Consider the following 21,181-nt stretch of genomic DNA (forward strand, 5'->3'; position numbering starts at 1 on the left):
GTTTATTTTGCCGAAGGTACGTCCTCCAGAACAAGCTGTTCACCTAATCGATCTGTTCTTGCACAGCGACTATAACCCTGGAAACTATGCAACAATGTGGAAAAGCTTACAGCTATGTCCTGCTCATTCAAAAGCAGGAAAAATCAAACCAAGCCAATTACCATCTCATCAGCCCACTCTCAATCATTGAAAAGTGATGGGAGGTGTCACTTGAAGTGGGATCAGGAAGCTGTCTCTCAACAATAACCTGCTTACCAGGGCTGTTTGTGTTTGGCTGAAGCACTTAGCTTCAGACCCCATGGCCCTTGGTCAAAGAACAGGCAAAAGGAATGAATTATTAAGGTGACCTTGACATCAAGGAATCATTTGACCAAAAGTGACATCAAGGAGCAAAAGGAAAATTGAAGCCAATGGCAGTAAAGCGGAAAGCACTTCACTGGTTGGTGTCATACATAATTAGCTGTGGAGGACTGCATGAGATAACTTACTAGAACTCACAGAGAGAAACTGTCATGGAGAATGCTGACAGTGACATTCAGCTGAGCTTTTGGAAAATCCAGCCTCTTTGTATCCTTAGATCACATGCTACGATGCAGTGATGAAATTGTCAGCATGCCTCTTAGAGATATACAAATGTACTAATTATGAACATTACACAACACCAAGGATTGAACATCTCCACAAGACAAAATCTAATTATCTTTTGTTAATGACATTACCATCACTGAATCTCCCATCACTATCAACGTCTTGGTCAATACTATTGACCAGAAGCTGAGTGGATTTACCTTATGAATATAATGGCTACAAGAATAGGCATCCACTCAATGGGGTGACTAACTGGAAAAAAAATCAATCACAGTAAACAAGATGAAAGAAAATGGAGCACTACTGCTCCTTCAATCACAGGCTAGATCTCTGCTATACTTGTTACTGGTAGGTTCACTTATGAGCCTATGAGCAGCAAACATGGGACAGGATCAACTGCTGATTGGAAGAATGAGGTGAGTGGCCTAATTCAGCAAGGCCAGAATAAGTGGAGGCAGGAATGGACATTGAGGTTGTTGGGCAGAGGAGCAAGGAGGCTAGGAATGGGTCTGGGAGCCAAGGCTGAGAATCGATGCTGATACCCCAGGAAGTGAGGGTGTGGACTGAGACCCATGTCTTGGACAGTAAGTGGGGCTGCAAAATAGGGAAAGAGGTGTCGCACCTTGGGGGTGATAGAGCTGAATTGGAGGGTGAGGGTCTGCAGAGTGGGCTGAGGGGCTGGAAAGTCTGTAAGGATGAAGGGAATCTGCAAAGGAGAGAAAACAATTTTAAACTTTTTAGCAAAAATATACTCACTTCACTGAATGGAGGGAATGAATTATTTCCAAATTTATAAGCAGCATCTAGAGTAAAGGTGCAGGTATTCCAGAGTGACTGTGAGGAGGGTGGAATATATAATAGTTGTGATTGTCATGAACACTGTCAGTTTTACAATTTAATGTTCAACAGTTTAATTTAATAAAGTTTGACATTTTGTTATCATATTTCAAAGAACTTCACATGGCTTATATGAGGTGCACTAATAGTGTTGGAGACAAAAATATAACACTCCAGCTGTGACCTCACTGAGTTGCAGAAAATGTGTTTAAGGTGATGGCTTTTTGTGGACAGAAAATTGTCACTAGCCTTTGCCTCTTGTTGTATACTGATTTATTTACCATGATCTCCAGAAAATTAATACTTGTTTACTGTGACTTTAAGAATAATGCTGTGTTAATGAATATTGGGGATATTGATGAATTCTTTAAATTCTGTGTTCCCAAGTGATTGCATCGTCTAGTGAAGGAGTCAGTGAGACTGAGAAAAGGAGCCCTTGTAAACCAAAACGTAACCTCCTGAAAATCAAAAGCTGGTCCTTTTGACATCTCCAAAGAGTCCACAGGTAAAAAAAAACAATTTGAGAGCTAGTATATTCACCACATCAACTGTAACAGTTCAAGAAATCACCACTAGCTGCTCAAGGGTAATTAGGAATGGGCAATAAATGTTGACCTTGCTAGTGATGTTCACATCCCAGGAATGAATACAAATTGTTACATTTCCAACAGAGAGTGTGGAAAATACTGACTATTTGTGTGGGAAAAGAATGGGGTGGGGGGTATGAGATGGTGGAGATTATGGAGACTAATATCTGCTTATTCACTTAGTAAGGTGAAAGAGCTACGTTTCAAGTTTATTGTAACACCTAATTATGAATGAGGCTGTTTCTCTCAAAGAATCACCAACATTAATCTCTCAGCTACATGATAAGATCTTGGGTAGCCAAAAGTTTTGTAATATTGTATTGGCGAGAAATTTATGATTAAACTTTGAAAAGTCACTTTCCATTTGATGGTGTAAAACTCACCTCCCTCCTCCAATAGTAGCATTCCATCAGGATGTAAAAGAATGGATATACAGCACATCAAACCTTGTCACTCATGCAGATCAACTGGTGTCCTCTCATTGACAACAGTTAGAGAAACAGGTTATCGTTTTAATTGAGAGTGAGAGTGAGGGTGAGGGTGATGTGTGAAGGAAATCCCAGAAAGTGACAGAATACTCATTTTAAAATGGATGGAAGGAGATACTTGAAAGAGAATACTGTTGTACGGATATGCATTACTTTTGCAAATTTGTGGAAAATGAAAGCACAAACACATTTACTGACTTTACTCTCCCCTACTTGGTGAAGTAGAACTCTAAGTCAATTCAACTGGGTCTCCTTCAAAAGCATCAGCTTTGGACACATGTAGATTCCTATGTTTGAAAAGGCAACAATTATCAGTAATAATTATTTGTTATATATCTTTTAACCAATATCCACATTCTCTATTCATTGAGTGCACTTATGTTTTGCAAGTTTCAAAAATAATTTGTTGCATCAGCTATTGATAAATAATTGCCTGTAATTGAATACTTGAAAACATTCAATGCTTTTCATTCTGCTTTAGGCAAAATGTCTTGGAAAAAGCATCAAAATAAAAGGTAGAGTAGCAAAATTCATCGACACCGTAAAGTATCTGTGCAGTACCAACAGATGCAGCTACAGTGCAGTGTACATCAGGATGAGCCAGTATGGATTCATGACACGTAGGTCATGCCTAAAAACCTCAGGGAAGTTTTTGAAGGGAAGACTTAGGTAGGGATGATTTAGGGGTGGCATGGTGGCTCAGTGGTTAGCATTGCTGCCTCACAGCACCCAGGGACCCAGATTTGATTCCAACCTCGGGCGACTATCTGTGTAGAGTCTGTATATTCTCCCTGTGTCTGTGTGGGTTTCATCCGGGTGCTCCAGTTTCCTCCCACAATCCAAAGATGTGCAGGTTAGGTGAATTGGCCATGCTAAATTGCCCACAGTGTTCCGGATGTGGAGGTTTGGTACATTAGTCAGGGGAAATGTAGAGTAATAGGGGAATGGGTCTGGGTGGGTTAGTGTTCGGACGGTCAGTGTGGAGTTGTTGCGCCAAATGGCCTGTTTTCACACTATAGGCATTCTATGATTCTATGGACAGGGGAATGTCTATGGATGTTGTTTTGTGGACTTCCAGAAGGTATTTGATAAGCGATTATTAACTAAGGTAGAAGACCACTGAATTAAGAGCACATTACTGACATGGACAGGAAATTGGTTGAGTGGCAGGCAACAGCAAGTAGGAATAATGAGTAGGTATTCCAATTGGTAGGATATTACCAGTGGTGTCCCACAAGGATCTGTCTTAGGGCAATTATTCATATTTATTTATTAATGACTTGGATATTGCACAGAAACTCATATATCTAAACAAAGTTAGGCTGCACTGTAGACAATATGGATGATAACATAAAATTACAAAGGGCTGTTGATAGATTAAGTGAATTGGCAAAACTATGGCTGGTAATGTTCAATGTCAGCAAGTGTGAAGTTCTCCATTATAGACTGGAAAAGAATCAATCAAGGCATTTTCTGGATGTATGAAGTTAAATACACTGGATATCTAAAGTCACTGGGGAGTTCAAGTGTATAGATTTGATTGGGATGATTTGATCAAACTCTTCAAGACATTAACAGGGAAAAAAATCAAGGTAGATAAAGCGAAACAATTTCTACTGGTTGGGTATTCTAGAATTAATGAATGAATGATTTTATTGTCATGTGTATTTTACAGTTAGAAAGCTTTTCCGCTGGTGCCAGATTGTGGCACCATTTTGAATAATCTAAGAATAAGAAAAATATAGCCGAAAGAGAATCCATGAATCCTGAGCCAGCACATCAATGACACCTGCGCCAGCACTCCTCCACCAACATCTACACTGGACTCACCAACATCAGAGTTGCATCTCTCGTCACTGGGCCCACCTCATTGATGTGCTGTGTTGCCTTGCTGCATCCGTTTCCCCACCACCAGTGCTGGGCAACTAACTACGAGGCCACCAATCCTCAGGCACCATCTTTTGCCATTGGGCCTACCTCACTGATGTTGTCTCAACCGATGTAGCAGCCGCTGATTCTGGTGCTATCCTCGCCCTGGAGGAGTAAGTGGGGTCTCACTTACTGTTGCTGATACCATCTGAATGAGGGAAACGAGGTAAATAAAGGAAAACAGAAGAAACAAAAAGTGGTTGGAGTAGACATGTGTTTGCTCAGGAGCCCTGCTCTGTTGCTATCTTGATGATGCAGTTCGGGGACACAATCTGAGAATTAAGCAGACCATTCAGGAGAGAGACTGTGAGACATTTCTACATACAAAGGCTGGTAAGATGTTCAGAATGTTTCTTTCAAAAACATCAGTGGATGTGCGATCGTTGTTAATTTTAAATCAGAGATGGACAAAAAGCATTAGGCCACAGATCAGCCATGGTCTCATTGAAAGGCAGATCAGATTCAAAGGGTTAATTAGCCTACTCCTGTTCCAATGTATCTATGCATACAAGGAATTATCACATTTAAGCTTGCTCTTCATAAACATTGATGTATCTTGTTGAACAGATTAATTTCACTTTCTACTTGGATACCACATTTGAAGAACAGTCATGTCATCATAGAAGGTTATCATAGAATCCCTACAGTGTGGAAACAGGCCCTTTGGCCCAACAAGTCCATGCCGACCCTCCGAAGAGTAACTCACCCAGACTCATTCCCCAACCCTATTATCCTACATTTACTCCTAACTAATGCACCTAATCTACACATCTCTGATCACTACTGGCAATTTAGCATGGCCAATTCACCAGACCTGCACACCTTTGGATTGTGGGAGGGAACTGGAGCACCCGAAGGAAACACACACAGACACGGGGAGAATGTGTAAATTCGACGTAGGCAGTCACCAGAGGCTGGAATCAAACCCAAGTACCTGGCGCTTTGAGGCAGCGGTGCTAACCACTGTGCCACCATGCAGCCCCCTTTCTTATGGAAAGGGTGATGGTCTACAATGTTACGGAGCATTTCATTTTGCTCTGACCCCTTTGGAAATGGGACATAATGACAATAACCTAGATCTTTCAGTCAGAATGCTGCAACCATTGCACTGCCTGGGATGGTTTTTTTGCCCCACTTGATGGAAATGCCCATTTCTTGCAGGATTTTCTATACCTCTCTGAAGTAGAAATGTGCAGAATGAACACAGTAAGGTAAATATGGGTAGATTGAGAGCCTGGGGTGGGGTGTGGGTGGGTGTAAGGGGTGGACCTGTCACATTTTCACAACAGTATCCATTGTATTCAGGTGCACTTTTAAAAGTCCAGATCTCTTCACGAATGAGCGTGGGTTGTTGAATGTGTGGGTGAACAAGATTGGCTGGTGAAGTGAATGGATAATCAGGTCAGGGTAGTCAGGTGGTCATGGGGGGGGGTAGTTGGGTGATTTGGTGGGTCATTAGTTGGCTGGGGAGGGAATGGTCAGGAGATGACTGGAGAGGGAATGGTCAGTTACAATGCTCCATTGAGTTGCTCAGCTGTTAAATGAGATATTACATCGCATACATTTATTTCTCAGTAAGTATCCAGGTCAGTTCCATGTTTTTGTCCTGGAGATACTCATGGAGGGTCTGGGGCAGCAGAGAATATGGCCCTCAGAAGTATAAACTTCCCAAGCAGTTATGCATGATTCTGACACATGTCTCCCAATATACGTTCCATCTCCCATGACCTAGAGATAGAAAGACTTAAATCAATAGGTTTCTGTTCAGTCACACCATCTGTACTCCTTCTATTCTCAAAGACCCTGAGAATAGAAGGGTCTTTGACCCATAAAAGATATGGTGGAGATTCTGAGTTGTCATCATCAACCTGAATGGTTAACTCTGTTTCTCTCCACAGAGGCTGGCTGACTTGTTGAGTATTTCCCGCGTCTTGTGTTTTCTTCAAAATTTCTAGCATCCACGGTATTTTGCTTTTACATTAGGGAGAACATTATTTAACATTTCTAGATGTGAATAACCACAAAAGTCTGTACATGTGAGTTAATAATGTTTTGTAAGAACCTTTGAGATTGCTTTACATGATTCAACTTTTGGGAACAATGCATGTTTGAGAAATGAGCATCCTTCACATGATCTATTTAATGGAATCCCCATCTCCATGATAGTAAGCCTTTAAGCCTGCTATTGGGCTTACTCAGATGACAAGCAGCAACACCAGCAAGGGAGAGTCGACAGATTTGCAATTGCTGCAAGAACAGAGAGAAAGGAGAAAGCAGCAGGAGATCTTGCTCTATTTGAATAGAATTAGCTTTATCATCACATACTCATGAGTATAGTGAAAAGTTATAAATCGCCACTTATGGTACCATCTTAGGTACAAGGTACCTCGGCACAGATTCTTCAGTACAAGTTCTTAGGAAAAACATTTGAAAAATAAAAAGTAAGTTCAGCATTACAGGTCCACACTGACCTTCCGAACAGTAACCCACCCAGACCCATTCCTTGAATACTCTACATATACCCCTGACTAATGTATCTAGCCTACACATCCCTGAACACTACAGGCAATTTAGCATAGCCAATTCACCTAACCTGCACATCTTAGTATTGTAGGCAGAAACTGGAGCACCCAGAGGAAACCCACACAGCCACGGGGAGAATGTGCAAACTCCACATAGACAGTCACCCGAGGCTGGAAATTGAACTGGAATCCCTGGCGCTGCGAGGCAGCAGTGCTAACCACTGAGCCACCATATCACCCAAGACAACTTGAAGCTGTTTATTTCTGTTTTTGGCTGGGGCCAGAATTGGGCAGCCAGTCCAAGGAAGTGGATTGGAATGTTAAAAATGAAAAGAAAGTTGCACTTGGCCATTCTATTGTGACACGAGGTTTAAACACATGGAAGGCCCAAAGATCATGAAGCAAGGATTCTTTATCCTGCTGCATCAAGTTATTCCAAAAAGGAAGAGAAATTAAGGATAATTAATTATTTACATTATGTACACACACTGAAGTATTCCTTTGACTCTGCCTTTCTTCCTTCCCATCAGCCCTTTCTCCACCAAAGATACATTTTGTTTTCAGTGAGAATGCATTTGATTGCTCTAGCTGTCCTCCCTCACTGTTGCCACTAACTGGCAGAGGTCCCAGAGAACTGCTCAAGATCCTTGCATAGTACACCCCATCACCATTGCCTCTTGCTGCTGCAGGTCATTTTACACTATTTACCAGTTTAGTTCTGCTCAAGCTGGGTTTCCTTAAGTATCAAGAAACTTGGAAACTGCTTCAAAGTGAGGACTTGATGGATTTAATTAAGAAGTGCCCTCACCCCCACCCTGCTCGATCTGAGTGTCTGCCTGGAAAGGCTTCATGATCAGGTGCATTAAAATTATGTGGACATAAATAGGGTAGATTAAAGGGAGAAACGTTTCCCCTTGATAGAAGAACCATTGACTGGGGCATAGTTTTTAAGGTAAGGGGTACAAGGTTTACAGGGAATGTGAGGAAAGACCTTTTCACCCAGTGCATGATGCGAATCTGGAAGTTACTGCTTGTAAGGGTGGGTAGAGAGGGAAAATCTCATAACATTCAAAATGTTTTTTAGATTTGCAATCATGATGCTTTCGCAACACAAGTTCACAGACAAAGTTCTGGAAAACAGGTTTAGAATAGTTAAATGGTGATTTTTGACTGGCATGGACAGATTGGCTGAAGGGCCTTTTGTTGTACTGTAGATCTCTCTGACCAGCACAACCTTCTCCTTGAGGCTCCTTCTACCCTCCCACTGGGCCTGCAATTCCATACCTTGAGGACACGTCCCACTCCTCCACAGAGCAGCAATCTACCTGATTGAAACCCACCTTTTCCCACTCCCATCCCCACAATGCATCCAGCTGCTCCCACCTCTGGTGGGGAATTACTTGCTGTTCCTACCTTCAGTCACAGGCTCACAACATAACTGAAGGTCCAAACGGTCAACCTCAGCTTCCTGGTGGCTATCTAATCAATACCACCATTGACAGATACACTGTCAAGTTAAAACTCCGCAGAGTGGGTGAGGGGGATAGTTGGTGCAAATCCTGAATTGAGAGATATCTGTGACTTTTTGACCAAACCACTCCCTCGGGGTCAGATCTATGAAATTTCTCTTGGAACCTGAGACTTTTGAAACTATGTTTAATCGATGAATCGTCATTAGCTATTTTAGTTCTATGCTGAAAGAAATATTGATCAGTCGCTGAATTCTCATTGCTATTGGATTTGAATGGATGAAAATCCTTTCTCTCTATCAGTTGCAAACTTGCTTGTTGGTTTGAACTCGACAAAACCCTTCCCCAAATCTTTAGGGGATATGTACAAACTTTTGTGATGTTTTAATTATTGAATGATTGTTGGGAATTGGAATACAAAACACCATTTTTAAACAACCCATGACTGTTTGCATTTGTTCCCATTAATGTGTTAATACCAATCATTTCCTTATTAGTTGATTTTTTTTAAAAGGAAACCTATCTACAGGCTATTTATAACCAAAAGGACAGAACTAACTCTGTAACATATCATATAACTTACTTTATTCCAGCAATATCAAGACGGTAACTAAAAATAAGCATTGCAAAGAAATTAGAGAATTTTACTTCGTAATGATAATTGGAGCACTTTTTGGTTCAATACATTTTTAAAGGTTTGTGAAATTTTTCAGAAGCTTCGGAGTTAGAAAGTTAAACCTATATAGATAAGCTATTACATGATATGCAAATAGAATTAGTTCAGAACATAATTTTTTGCTGTGGTCATTCCAAACAATCCATCACTAGAGTGCTTGTTTAGATAAAAATCTGTGCTATGATTACTAATGAGATGATTGATATTATGAAGTGATGAAGCACTTAGAGCCACATTCAATGACAGGTTACATTAATAAAGAAAGCAATGACTGTATATTTCATGGGCTGGGGAGTCTTGCATCATTGTCAGGAGATCTAAAGCAAATGATAAAACTATTTCACATGGTTAAAGATACTTTTGTTCATTAAAATACAGGAAAGCATTCACTCGTATCTAGGCAACAGTACATGAGTAGTAGTTATGCATTTTGATGATATTTTCAGCATTTATCATGCAGAAATTTGAGTGCATTTGAACCTTTTAAATATGAATAAAGTTTCATTAACACAAACACTTATTACATATCTCATCTTAAAAAAGATGATTCTCTCATGGCATTGCATGCAATGTGTTTCATAACAGAAGAGTTGTCTTATAATGTAGAATTATATAATACAATTGATCTCCTGTAAGTTCGTCCTAGATAAAAATGTAACAAATGTCACATTTCTCTGCTACTGTTTTTTATTCTGCTCTCCACAGATTCTACCTTTCTGTAAATTGTCTATTCTTTACATTGCTGTGAATAATAATAGTCTATTCCATTAACTAAATTCAATATTTCTTCATATTTTACCACAATTTTTTATGCTCCTCCTTCTCCTCTGTCCTCCTGCTACCCTGCACTCTATTTTCTTAAGTTCTCATATTTGAAAAGCTATAAGATTTTGTTTTCATTCGTTCATACAATGTGGGCAACACTGACTGGGCTAACATTTAATATCTATCACTAACTACCCTCATGAGCTGCCTCCTCAAACTGCTGCTGTCCTTGGCAGGAGGGGGTGTGAAGGAGTACCCACAATCCTGTTGGGGGAATGCCGTGAGTTGAAGTACCGTGATTTTGACCTAGCCAGAATGAAGGAATGGCGATGTGGTTCCAAGTCAGAGTGGTTTGTGACTTGGAGGGAAACATGCAGATGGTTGTGTTCCAATTTGTCTGCTATTCTTGTCCTTCCAGAGTTTGCAGATTTGAAAGGTGAAGCCATGGTGAGTTGTTGCAGTGCATCTTGGAAGTGGTACACCATGCTGCCACTATGTAGTATAGAGAAGGAGAAATATATCAGGTTGGAGGCGCATTTGGATTATGGAGTTGGAAGAGGAAAGCAGAACATCTTAGAATTTTGAAGAGGGCAGACATATTATTCCAATAATCTTAGTAACTATAACTATCGTATTAATATAACTTTGTACCTGATTTCTATCCTGAAATGAACTGTATCTTGATTCAGACAATAACCCCTTCTTGATTATCCAGCAGTTTTCTTCCACCACTTTTTACTCGTAGTTGGCATTACATGCTCATATAATGTGGTTGGTGGTGGTGCAGCTTGGAGTTCGATTTAGCTGCATGGAATGAATTCCAACCAACCCCCAGAAGAATTTCTGGATACAGCTTTAAGAACAACTTGGGGGTGGGGGGGGTGGTTGGCAAACAGTCAGCAGCACACAAATTCTGGCAAGATTCTAGAAAATAAATTGGACAATTCAGAGAAAAAGCAGTCCAGACCTGGTAAGAGAAGCTCCGAAGAAAATGTGAACTAAAAGCTACGTGGAACTGACACACTAGTCATACCTGGCAGTTAGAGATTGAATTGGCTCCTGTGTTGTTCTGCAGGCCTGATTAGAGTTTGAGTCATAGAGGATCCAGGAGTAGAGTTGAAAATCTTTGGTGGATTATGGGAAAGATTATAAAAAGCAAGTAGTGCAGTTCTAGGTTGAAAAAGCTAAAATCAAACAAGGTATGTACAGGTCACTGAGTGATGCTGTCATAACCAGGTAGTCACCACAAGGCACGGCTATGGTAAGGGAAATCAAAGGACATGGATGGAACATATACTAAGATTATGCCACTGGGAATGTTGAGAAACCAGAATTAGTGATAAAGGGGCAATTTGGAAGCTTAAGCAGACAGAATCCAACAGGAGAAGAAAGAAGGGAGGCTATTAAGCCAGGGTTAAAATAGGAAGAATTGATTAAGGCTTCAGAAACTGGTGTCCATTCAGAGAAGACATTGAAGGGAACAGGAATATTTATTAAAATTGTAAGAATTGTAATTATTAAAAGATTTCTGAATACTGTAAATCATCTAGGGAAAGCTATTAAGCAAATGTGATAGTTCTTTAAGGCTGGAGGCAGTAGGATATATTCAGCAAATTCAATGAAGGGAACAAAAATGAGTTATTAAGCTGCGAGTGGTGAGCCACCTCCATATTAGCCACAGAAGATGGGAAACCTCTACTTTGGTTGTAAAAGTGCCGGAAACCCCTCCATTAAGCACCACAATGAAGCAGTGTTGGTATACTACTCAATTAAAAACTTTTAAAACAAGGACAACAACATTACTATACAACAGATTTTAAAAGCTTTTCAAGCAAAAGGAATGAAGTAGCATTAATATGCTGCCACATTAAAAACTTTTTAAAGCAATAAAAGTAAAGGTAGCAATTTTTCATGCAGAATTGTAAAGCTGTGAAGTAAGAAGAATAAACAATCCTATTAGAAGGAATGATCAGAGAAATAATTGTCAGAAAGATTTAATTTCTGAGATGGGCCAAACAGAACACAAATGGACACCTTGGAGAAAATTGTGCTTAAGATACAGAACTGTTTCCAAACTAGGTATCAGCTCCATCACTGAACAAATAAATATACTTTGACATTTTATTGGGAAAATGGTGAAGACGTTATAAATCACAAAGGCATAACAATAATAGATAAAGTTCTATAATTCCTTTATCATTACTTTATCAATAAAATTGTTGAAAGTGTGATATAGAACATAGAACATAGAAGAATACAGCGGAGTACAGGCCCTTCGGCCCTCGATGTTGCGCCAATCCAAGCCCACCTAACCTACACTAGCCCACTATCCTCCATATGCCTATCCAATGCCCGCTTAAATGCCCATAATGAGGCAGAGTCCACCACTGCTACTGGCAGGGCATTCCATGAACTCACGACTCGCTGAGTAAAGAACCTACCCCTAACATCTGTCCTATACCTACCCCCACCTTAAACCCTATCTAAACCCCTAATCATCTTGTACACCTCTATCAAGTCACCCCTAAACCTTCTTTTCTCCAATGAAAACAACCCCAAGTGCCTCAGCCTTTCCTCATACGATCTTTCTACCATACCAGGCAACATCCTGGTAAACCTCCTTTGCACCCGTTCCAGTGCCTCCACATCCTTCCTATAGTATGGCGACCAAAACTGCACACAATACTCCAGATGCGGCCATACCAGAGTCTTATACAACTGCAACATGACCTCAGTACTCCGGAACTCAATTCCTCTACCAATAAATTTAAATGAAGAGCTCTGCATCCAGCAGAATCCTTCAATAATTTCATTAATGAGCTCCACAAAAAAATGATTTTAGAATTTTAATATCAAATTCATAAGAGGCAGAATTAGTATCAGGATTGCTGATGAATCTTTATCAGATTTTTTAATAGTCTAAAGATGTGGCTTTGGAGAAAGCCACACTGGTAGTGGGTAGAAAAGAAGTTTGTGAGATACACAGATCAGTTCGAAAAGGAGCAGATCAGCCTTACAATATGGAATCAGCAGAATCCATTCAACTTATAAGGTGTAAAAGCCTCAAAAAGAAACATGAAAAGCCAATTCAGAGAGTAGGCCTGACAGTAGATATTAAAAGTCAATATTAATGTTGTGGAACAAGGGAACCTCATAGGCAATGTCCAACTATTAAAAAGAATGCTTCATCTGTAAAATAATAGGTTACATTTCAGAAGATGTGCAGAGGTAGGAAATAGTTAAGCAGCGCCAGAAAGTCAAATAGCTACTCACACAAAAATGTCAGTGAGGTAGAGCAAGCTACAATAGGAGAGACATCCAATGTATTCCTAAATTGTCAATCCAACCAATTTATTTTGACAAGAAGTGATTTTATGTTAATGGAAATCTTATAATTTTAAGCTCGATGCTGGGGTGGGTGTCACTATATTATTAGCACCTATATTATGTTTGAAGAAACCAAGATCATAGTCTGCAACAGTGAAACCACATGTTCCAGGAAGCATATCTCTCAAGATTAAACGAAAGTCTAGAAGATGTATATGCACTTCACAAACAAGAATTCTTACTCTTGAACACAAATTGACCGTAATCTTATTCAAATGGTGGAAGAGTTCAGTGAGTTACAATTGGCAGTGAATAGATTAAAAAAAAAAGTTATGCTAACCAGTTCAAAGATGCACCAGCCAGGCAACAATTGGTCAAAAAAACAGTTATTGAACAAACAGTTGTTGGGCAACTGGTCAAGTAACAACCAATAGAACATTTACTTGTTAAAAAATCACACAACACCAGGTTATAATCCAACAGGTTTAATTGGAAGCACTAGATTTCAGAGCGCAGCTCCCTCATCAGGGGGTTGTGCCACCTGATGAAGGAGCAGCGCTCCAAAAGCTAGTGTGCTTCCAATTAAACTTGTTGGACTATAACCTAGTGTTGTCTGATTTTTAACTTTGTACACCCAGTCCAACACCGGCATCTCCAAATCAAGAATCCATTGAGATTGTTTATATCAGCACAACAGAATTGTTTCATATTGCCAAACAGGATGGAAATCTAAGACCACAAAGGCTTGGCAGAAGTATTTTCCATTCCTGTCATCACTGAAGAAAATTCAACTGACAAAAATTATCAAAGTTTGTGCAAGGCCAAATAATGAGAAAGGTAGTAAGCCATATATCCCATTTGAACTTGCTGAAGAAGCTTTAACTGAAGCTGTTAAGACAGTAGCACAGCCTGGTGAGCAAACCATTATGGCAGATTCAAGTTTGATGTCAGATGATGAAGAACATTTTGATTCCAGGAGATTTGAGGTCTACAAGTTGGAAGTATTCAAGAGGATTGGGTTTAGCAAAAGTGGAGATTTCATGCATTAATTTGGGAAGGCTATACAGGAACCATCTGGAAGAACAAGAGAAAAGTCACAGCAAACTAGGCACATAACAGCTGCCAGAACCAGACGATCCAAATGTAATCGATGAGACTTTGCTGCGTTGGAGCCACAGATATAAATTTTACCATGAACAGGCAAACCCTCACTCACATCAAGATCACCAAGAGAACTAGATTCATGTATAAGAGAGCAACATCAAAGGTAAGAGAGTGAGGGACCATGAGTTTGTTTATCCTGCTGAAAAATACTGTTTAGGACCAAAGATCAAATTTCAGGCATCGCCAGGGAAACAGGCCTCTGAGGGAAATGTTTATTGATGAATGCCTAATTGGATTTGAATTATTTTAAAGCAGTTATTTAAGTCAAAGCAGGTAACAGTATTTGTGAAACTCTTTGGCTTTTCAATGCATTTATCCTTAACCTTGTCTACGTCTTGTCTTTTAAAGACCAGTTGATCAGAGTTCAGGACCAGCATGTTCCTGAAGTTGAAAGATCAGGATGACAAGAGATGTTGAAAGTTTCGTCAAAAAGCAAAAGGAAGATTTAGGAAACAGAATTCAGACAAGTCCTTTGGGGAACATAAAGGAAGCAGGAAAGAATTGAAACAAAGAATTAGAAGAGTGAAAAGGGGCCATGAAATGTCCTTGGTAAGAAGGATTAAGGAGAATCCAAAGGGTTGGGCGGCACAGTGGCACAGTGGTTAGCACTGCTGCCTCACAGTGCCTGAGACCCGGGTTCAATTCCTGCCTCGGGTGACTGTCTGTGTGGAGTTTGCGCATTCTCCTTGTGTCTGCGTGGGTTTCCTCTGGGTGCACCGGTTTCCTCCCACAGTCCAAAAATGTGCAGGTTAGGTGAATTGACCATGCTAAATTATCCATAGTGTTAGGTGAAGCGGGGAATGGGTTGGGTGCATTGCGCTTCGGAGGGTTAGCGTGGACTTGTTGGGTCTAGGGCCTGTTTCCACACTGTAAGTAATCTAATATAAAAATGTATGTTAGGAGCAAGAGGAAAGCTAGGGAAAGGGTAAGCACATTCAAGAACAAAAGAGATAATTTATGCTTGGAGCCGGAGGACGTGGTTAAGGTCCTTAATGAGTACTTTGAATTAGTATTTATCAAGGAGAAGGACATGGATGATGGTAAGATTAGTGAGGCGTATGTTAATAGTTCAGGGTGCTTTGAAAAGTATTAAGGTAGATAAACTCCCAGGATACTAAGGGAGGTAAGCAAAGAGATTGTTGGGGCCTTGACCGATATCTTTGGTTATTCTCCAGTCTCCTGGGATCTCAGCTGTGGCTAAGGAGGAAACAATGTTGTTGCTCTGTTTTAGGAAGGATAACGAAGAAATTATAGGCTGGTGACCCTTACGTCCGCAGTAGGGAAGTTATTGGAGAAGGTTCTTAAGAATTACTCTCTTTTGGAAAAGAGTGACCTCTGTTTGTGATATAATAAATGATTGGATAAAAATGTAGGTAACATGATTAGTAAGTTTGCAAATGACATGAAAATTGATGGAGTTGTGGATAGTGAGGGTTGTCAAAGGATACAGCAGGATATAGATCAGTTGGAATGTTGGAAAGAGAAACGGCATGCGGAGTTTAATCCAGATGAGGTGATGCATTTGAGAGGTCAAGCGCAAGAGGAAAGTATACAGTAAATGGCTGGACTCTTAGGAGGATTGATATATAGACAGATCTTGGAATTCAAGTCCATAATTCCCTAAAAATTGCAGTGCAAGTGGATAAGATGATCAAGAAGACATACAGCATGCTTGCCTTCATAGGTCGAAGCATTGAGTATAAAAGCTGCCACATCATGTTGCAGCTGTATAAAACTTTAGTCAGACCACATTTGGAGTATTGTGTGCATTTTTGATCATCACGCTATAGGAAGGATGGGGGTGCTTTGAAGAGGGTGCACAAACAATTTACAAGGATTGGAGTGAATTAACTATAAGGAAAGGTTGGACAAATTTGGATTGTTTTCTCTTGAGCATTGAAGATTGATGGGCAATCCCTGTATCCGTGGAATCGTTTTCTGTGGTTTCAGTTACCCGCACTTTACCGTGGCCCGAACATGTTATCGGGAACCTTCTGGAACTGGGGTCTGGGGGCTGCCATGAAGGTTAGTTTGCAATTAAAATAAATGGGTTCACACCTATCCACGGTTCCTGGCTTCTGTGGTAGGTCTTGGAACATATCCCTCCGGGTACAAGGATCTACTGGATATAACATTGAGAGGCATGGGTAAGGTGGATGGTTGGACTCTTTTTTTTCCCCCAGCATAGAGTTTAAGGGGAGATGAGGAAGTTTAAAGGAGATGTGTGAGGCAAGTTTTTTTTCAATGGTGTAAATGCCTAATGCCAGGGGAGGTGGTAGAAACAGATATGATAGCAACATAGAAGAGACATTGAGACACATGAACAGGCTGGAAATAGAGAGATACAGGCCATGTGCAGGCAGATTGGGTTAGTTTAGATTGGCATCATGGGCACCGTAGTGAGCTGAAGAGCCTCAGCCAAGTTGTTGGAGGGAATCCTGAGGGACAAGATGTACATGTACCCAAAAGAGAAAATGTTGGAAAATCTCAGCAGGTCTGGCAGCATCTGTCAGGAGAGAAAAGAGCTGACATTTCGAGTCTAACTGAGCCTTTGTCAAAGATCGATACTGGGTCCACTAATTTTCATTTATATAAGTAATTTGGATGTGAGCATAAGAGGTGTAGTTAGTAAGTTTGCAGATGAATCCAAAATTGGAGAGATAGTGGACGGTGAAGAAGGTTACCTCAGATTACAACGGAATCTTGATCAGATGGACCAATGGGCTGAGGGGTGGCAGGCAGAGTTTAATTTAGATAAATGCGAGGTGGTGCATTTTTAAAAAGCAAATCTTAGCAGGACTTATACACTTAATGGTAAAGTCCTAGGGAGTGTTGCTGAACAAAGAGACCTTGGAGTGCAGGTTCATAACTCCTTGAAAGTAGAGTTGCAGGTAGATAGGATAGTGAAGAAGGTGTTTGGTAGGCTTTCCTTTATTGGTCAGAGTATTGAGTACAGAAGTTGGGAGGTCATGTTGCGCTGTACAGTACATTGCTTCGGCAACTTTTGGAATATTGCATGCAATTTCCAACGGAAAGATGTTGTGAAATTTGAAAGGGTTCAGAAAAGATTTACAAGGATGTGGCCAGGATTATGAGCCATAGGGAGAGGCTGAATAAGCTGGGGCTGTTTTCCCTGGAGCATCGGAGGCTGAAGGGTGACCTTATAGAGGTTTATAAAATCATGAGGGGCATGGATAGGATAAATAGACAAAGTCTTTTTCCTGGCGTGGGGGAGTCCAAAACTACGGGGCATAGGTTTAGGGTGAGAGGGGAAAGATATAAAAGAGACCTAAGGGGCAACTTTTTCATGCAGAGGGTGGTACGTGTGTGGAATGAACTGTCAGAGGAAGTGTGGAGTCTGGGACAATTACAGCATTTTAAAGGCATTTGGATGGGTATATGAATAGGAAGGGTTTGGAGGGATATGGGTTGGGTGCTGGCAGGTGGGACTAGATTGGGTTGGGATATCTGGTCAGCATAGATGGGTTGGACCGAAGGGTCTGTTTCCATGCTGTACATCTCTATGACTCTATGACTATGACTCTATCTGTTCTACGTTCTATCATTAGAAGTGGGCATAATTCTGAAGTGCTGTCCTTGAAGTATTCATGTCTTTCTAAGTATTATGGATATATATTGGCATGAGGCTCTGGACTCTCTCACATTCTTCTTGTCTCCCACTTTAACTCCAATGGCTTTTGAAAGGGATAGCATTACTGGCATTATTTCCTGAGAGATTTTTATGGTCTATGTCAAAATTAATCAAAGAATAGTAAAATCTCTGCAGAATTGTAAGGTCTGAATTTTTAATTATAAGTCAATTTTTCTTAATATTCCTGATTTATAGTACATCACAACGTAATTAATTAAATGTGCCTAATTTTCAATTAGTTAATTTTCTCAGCAAAAGAGAGTCATTAAAATGTAATTTATTGAGGTGCTGTCAAAAATCTGTTCGTGCTTTTGAAGAGTTTGGGATTGAACTCTTCGCCCCTTTTCTGCTTCTCACCAAACTTCCAACTGTATAATTTTAAGTTCTGAAATTAAAATCGGTTTTATCTAAATGTGTTTTTGAGATGTTTCTCCGAAAGACAGTGGTATTACTATGTATTCTGATTCTAAGAAATACTGCATCTGATGCTGATGCCCCCCTCTATCATTGTGGGGTTGTCACACCCACTCACTTCCTCCACTAACTTTCATCTGTCAAACTTTATTCAACAATACAGAGTCTGAGAAGGGAAAATCAGGTTTAATCTCATGATAAATTGGCACTGAGATGCATTGATCTGTTTCTTTTCAATATACATCTCTCTTATTTTTCTACTCTCTTTTCTTAAACACAGTATCTAACTCAAGTTGGGGTATAATTTTGAACAGCTCTGGAAATCCATTCAAATAATAATCCTTTGTATGTGATTGTAGTCTGGAGCACCCACAAGCTGGAGGCATCATCACAGCTGGTCTGATACAGAACCCACACAGTTTAGTAGTAGCTTTACTAACCTCAAACAGGAAAGGGGCCCAGGTTATTTTGAATGGGGGGCCTGCCACACTAATTCCTGGAAATGAAGCAGAACTTTTAATTTTATTGCAATATTTTGATGATTACTGCTGTCCTTTGGTGTCAAGGTTACATAAGCAGAGTAAGGCTGGGCTGTGTTAACAAGCAAACTTAAAGTTGCCTGAGTTCTCACAGGTACCTAATGTGTAATGTCCTGTAATGTCTCCCCCTGCATGCATTTCCAGGAGGAGTCTGAATGGACACTATCCATTTTTTCCTACTTCAGGTCAGAGTATACAGCCATTGTATTCAACACCACTGCAGCAATCCTGCGACCCTTTGGACCCAATACTAACTTAAAGATGTAGTTTGTAAGGGTGGACTCTGATTATTGTGTGTGCAAACGTATTCAACATCTCTGTCTGTGGCCTTTTAATGGAACCACCTCATTATTGCTCTGCTTCTGAGTTTGCCATCCGATCAGTGATAGCATGTGTGAGGAAGATGTGCTTGGCACAATCTCCACTCTCTAATTTGAAAGGACAATCCAAAAATGGAAGTTGGAGAAGTTGGATTTGACAAGAAGAGAAGAGCAAGTCTCACAGTGGGTCCACATGCTCAAGAGCTATGCTGCACCAAATTGATAACTGTGCTGGGGCTTTAGGAAGGAGTTATCTTCCTCTACTCACCAAGGAAGAAGTCTATGGTTTGCAGCAAGAAGCTGTCATTGGAGATAACAATGAAGGCCAGCAGCAAGGCTGTAGGGAGTGATTTAGTAATAGAAAGAGTTCAAGAACAATGAGTAAGTGGTACCTCTATTCAAAACTATGTGCACACGACCCCAACTTTCTCATTTTACCCTCTCACGTTTACTCCATCACATCACTCCATGTGCTCATGCATCTTGACAATATACCCATCTATCTCTGTCAATGTACTGTATCCCTTGTTACCCAGCAGCCCACCCCTTTATTCTATTTATAAGTCAAAGTAACCCAGGATTTTGGACATTTACAGGGGGAAAGCATCAAGCTTAACTGACTTAGAATCCTGGTTGCATCTGCAGGAGGATCTTTTTGTGGCTACAACAAAGCTGCACGTTGATGGAATGAAAACCTTTTCAGTTGACAGATCCTCCTGGTCATTTTGTGCACCTTTCTGTTGAATCCTCTTTTGATCCGCTCTGATCAAAACTCCCAACTGTAGAAAGGCAACTCTCAATGAAAGTGCTGTAAATAAATCCTTTCCTATTTGAAGGTAAGAAAGCAGTTACAGTGAATAATAATAATGTTGATTTAGTTGGCAAGTGGACTCTGATCAAGGTGTTACCATGGAGAGTGACTGTAGCCAATCAGCCTGTACTTGCAAAACTCAATAGTGTCTAACATTTTAAATGATTTGACAACAACTGCTACATAATCCTGAGTGAATGATGAACTATGATGACAACTAATTTTGGATTGTCAGTCAGGCGAGCATTTTTGTGCACTTGCATATACTGGAAGTTATATCTCTGAATACACAGTTCCCTGTTCTTTGCAGATTAAAAGAGCTGTGTCCATGATAGTTTAGCATTTGAAGAGCTTTCTCCTTCACAGTCGCAGGCCACCAACCTGTATTTTAAACAGGGTCCCTTTTCCCAAAATGGGGATGTTCTCTGTTGAAAATCTTGGATTAAAATGAAAGCCATTCAAGAGAAAATAGGAATGAAGCAGAGGGAAAGATAGACGTTTCTCAAAGTAAACTTTGAGTTGACTAGCTAACTCAGAAGTATTGGGGCAATTAAACACTCCATTCTTATATTTAGCAAAAAGACAACAGGAGGATCTTATTAGATTACTGAGGACCTGTGAAGTGATCTGTAGAGAGATAGCGGAATATATTACATTAGCCAGACACAACATGGATGAAGGAAAGTCAGGATGAATAAAACAACATCCTTTTTTTGATTTGAGGAGAAAGTGAGGACTGCAGATGCTGGAGATCAGAGCTGAAAATGTGTTTCTGGAAAAGCGCAGCAGGTCAGGCAGCATCCAAGGAATAGGAGAATCGACGTTTCGGGCATAAGCCCTTCTTCAGGAAGAAAGTGTGCCCAGCAGGCTAAGATAAAAGGTAGGGAGGAGGGACTTGGGGGAGGGGCGTTGGAAATGCGATAGGTGGAAGGAGGTCAAGGTGAGGGTGATAGGCCGGAGTGGGGTAGGGGCGGAGAGATCAGGAAGAAGACTGCAGGTTAGGAAGGTGGTGCTGAGTCCGAGGGATTTGACTGAGACAAGATGGGGGGAGAGGAAATGACGAAACTGGAGAAATCTGAGTTCATCCCTTGTG

The 21,181-nt window shown here is 40.5% G+C and overlaps 1 long non-coding RNA gene across 1 annotated transcript in view; it reads left to right on the plus strand.

Annotated features, from left to right (window-relative positions):
* The first annotated feature begins 1,080 nt into the window (after window positions 1-1,080).
* Window positions 1,081-21,181, plus strand: part of LOC122555556 — a 41,266-nt gene continuing 21,165 nt past the window's right edge. The window contains exons 1-2 of the long non-coding RNA XR_006313299.1: window positions 1,081-1,172; window positions 1,813-1,930. This is a non-coding gene — a long non-coding RNA (uncharacterized LOC122555556). The remainder of the gene's footprint in view (window positions 1,173-1,812; window positions 1,931-21,181) is intronic.

This window comes from Chiloscyllium plagiosum, chromosome 12 (assembly GCF_004010195.1).
Source record: "Chiloscyllium plagiosum isolate BGI_BamShark_2017 chromosome 12, ASM401019v2, whole genome shotgun sequence".
NCBI lineage: Eukaryota > Metazoa > Chordata > Chondrichthyes > Orectolobiformes > Hemiscylliidae > Chiloscyllium > Chiloscyllium plagiosum.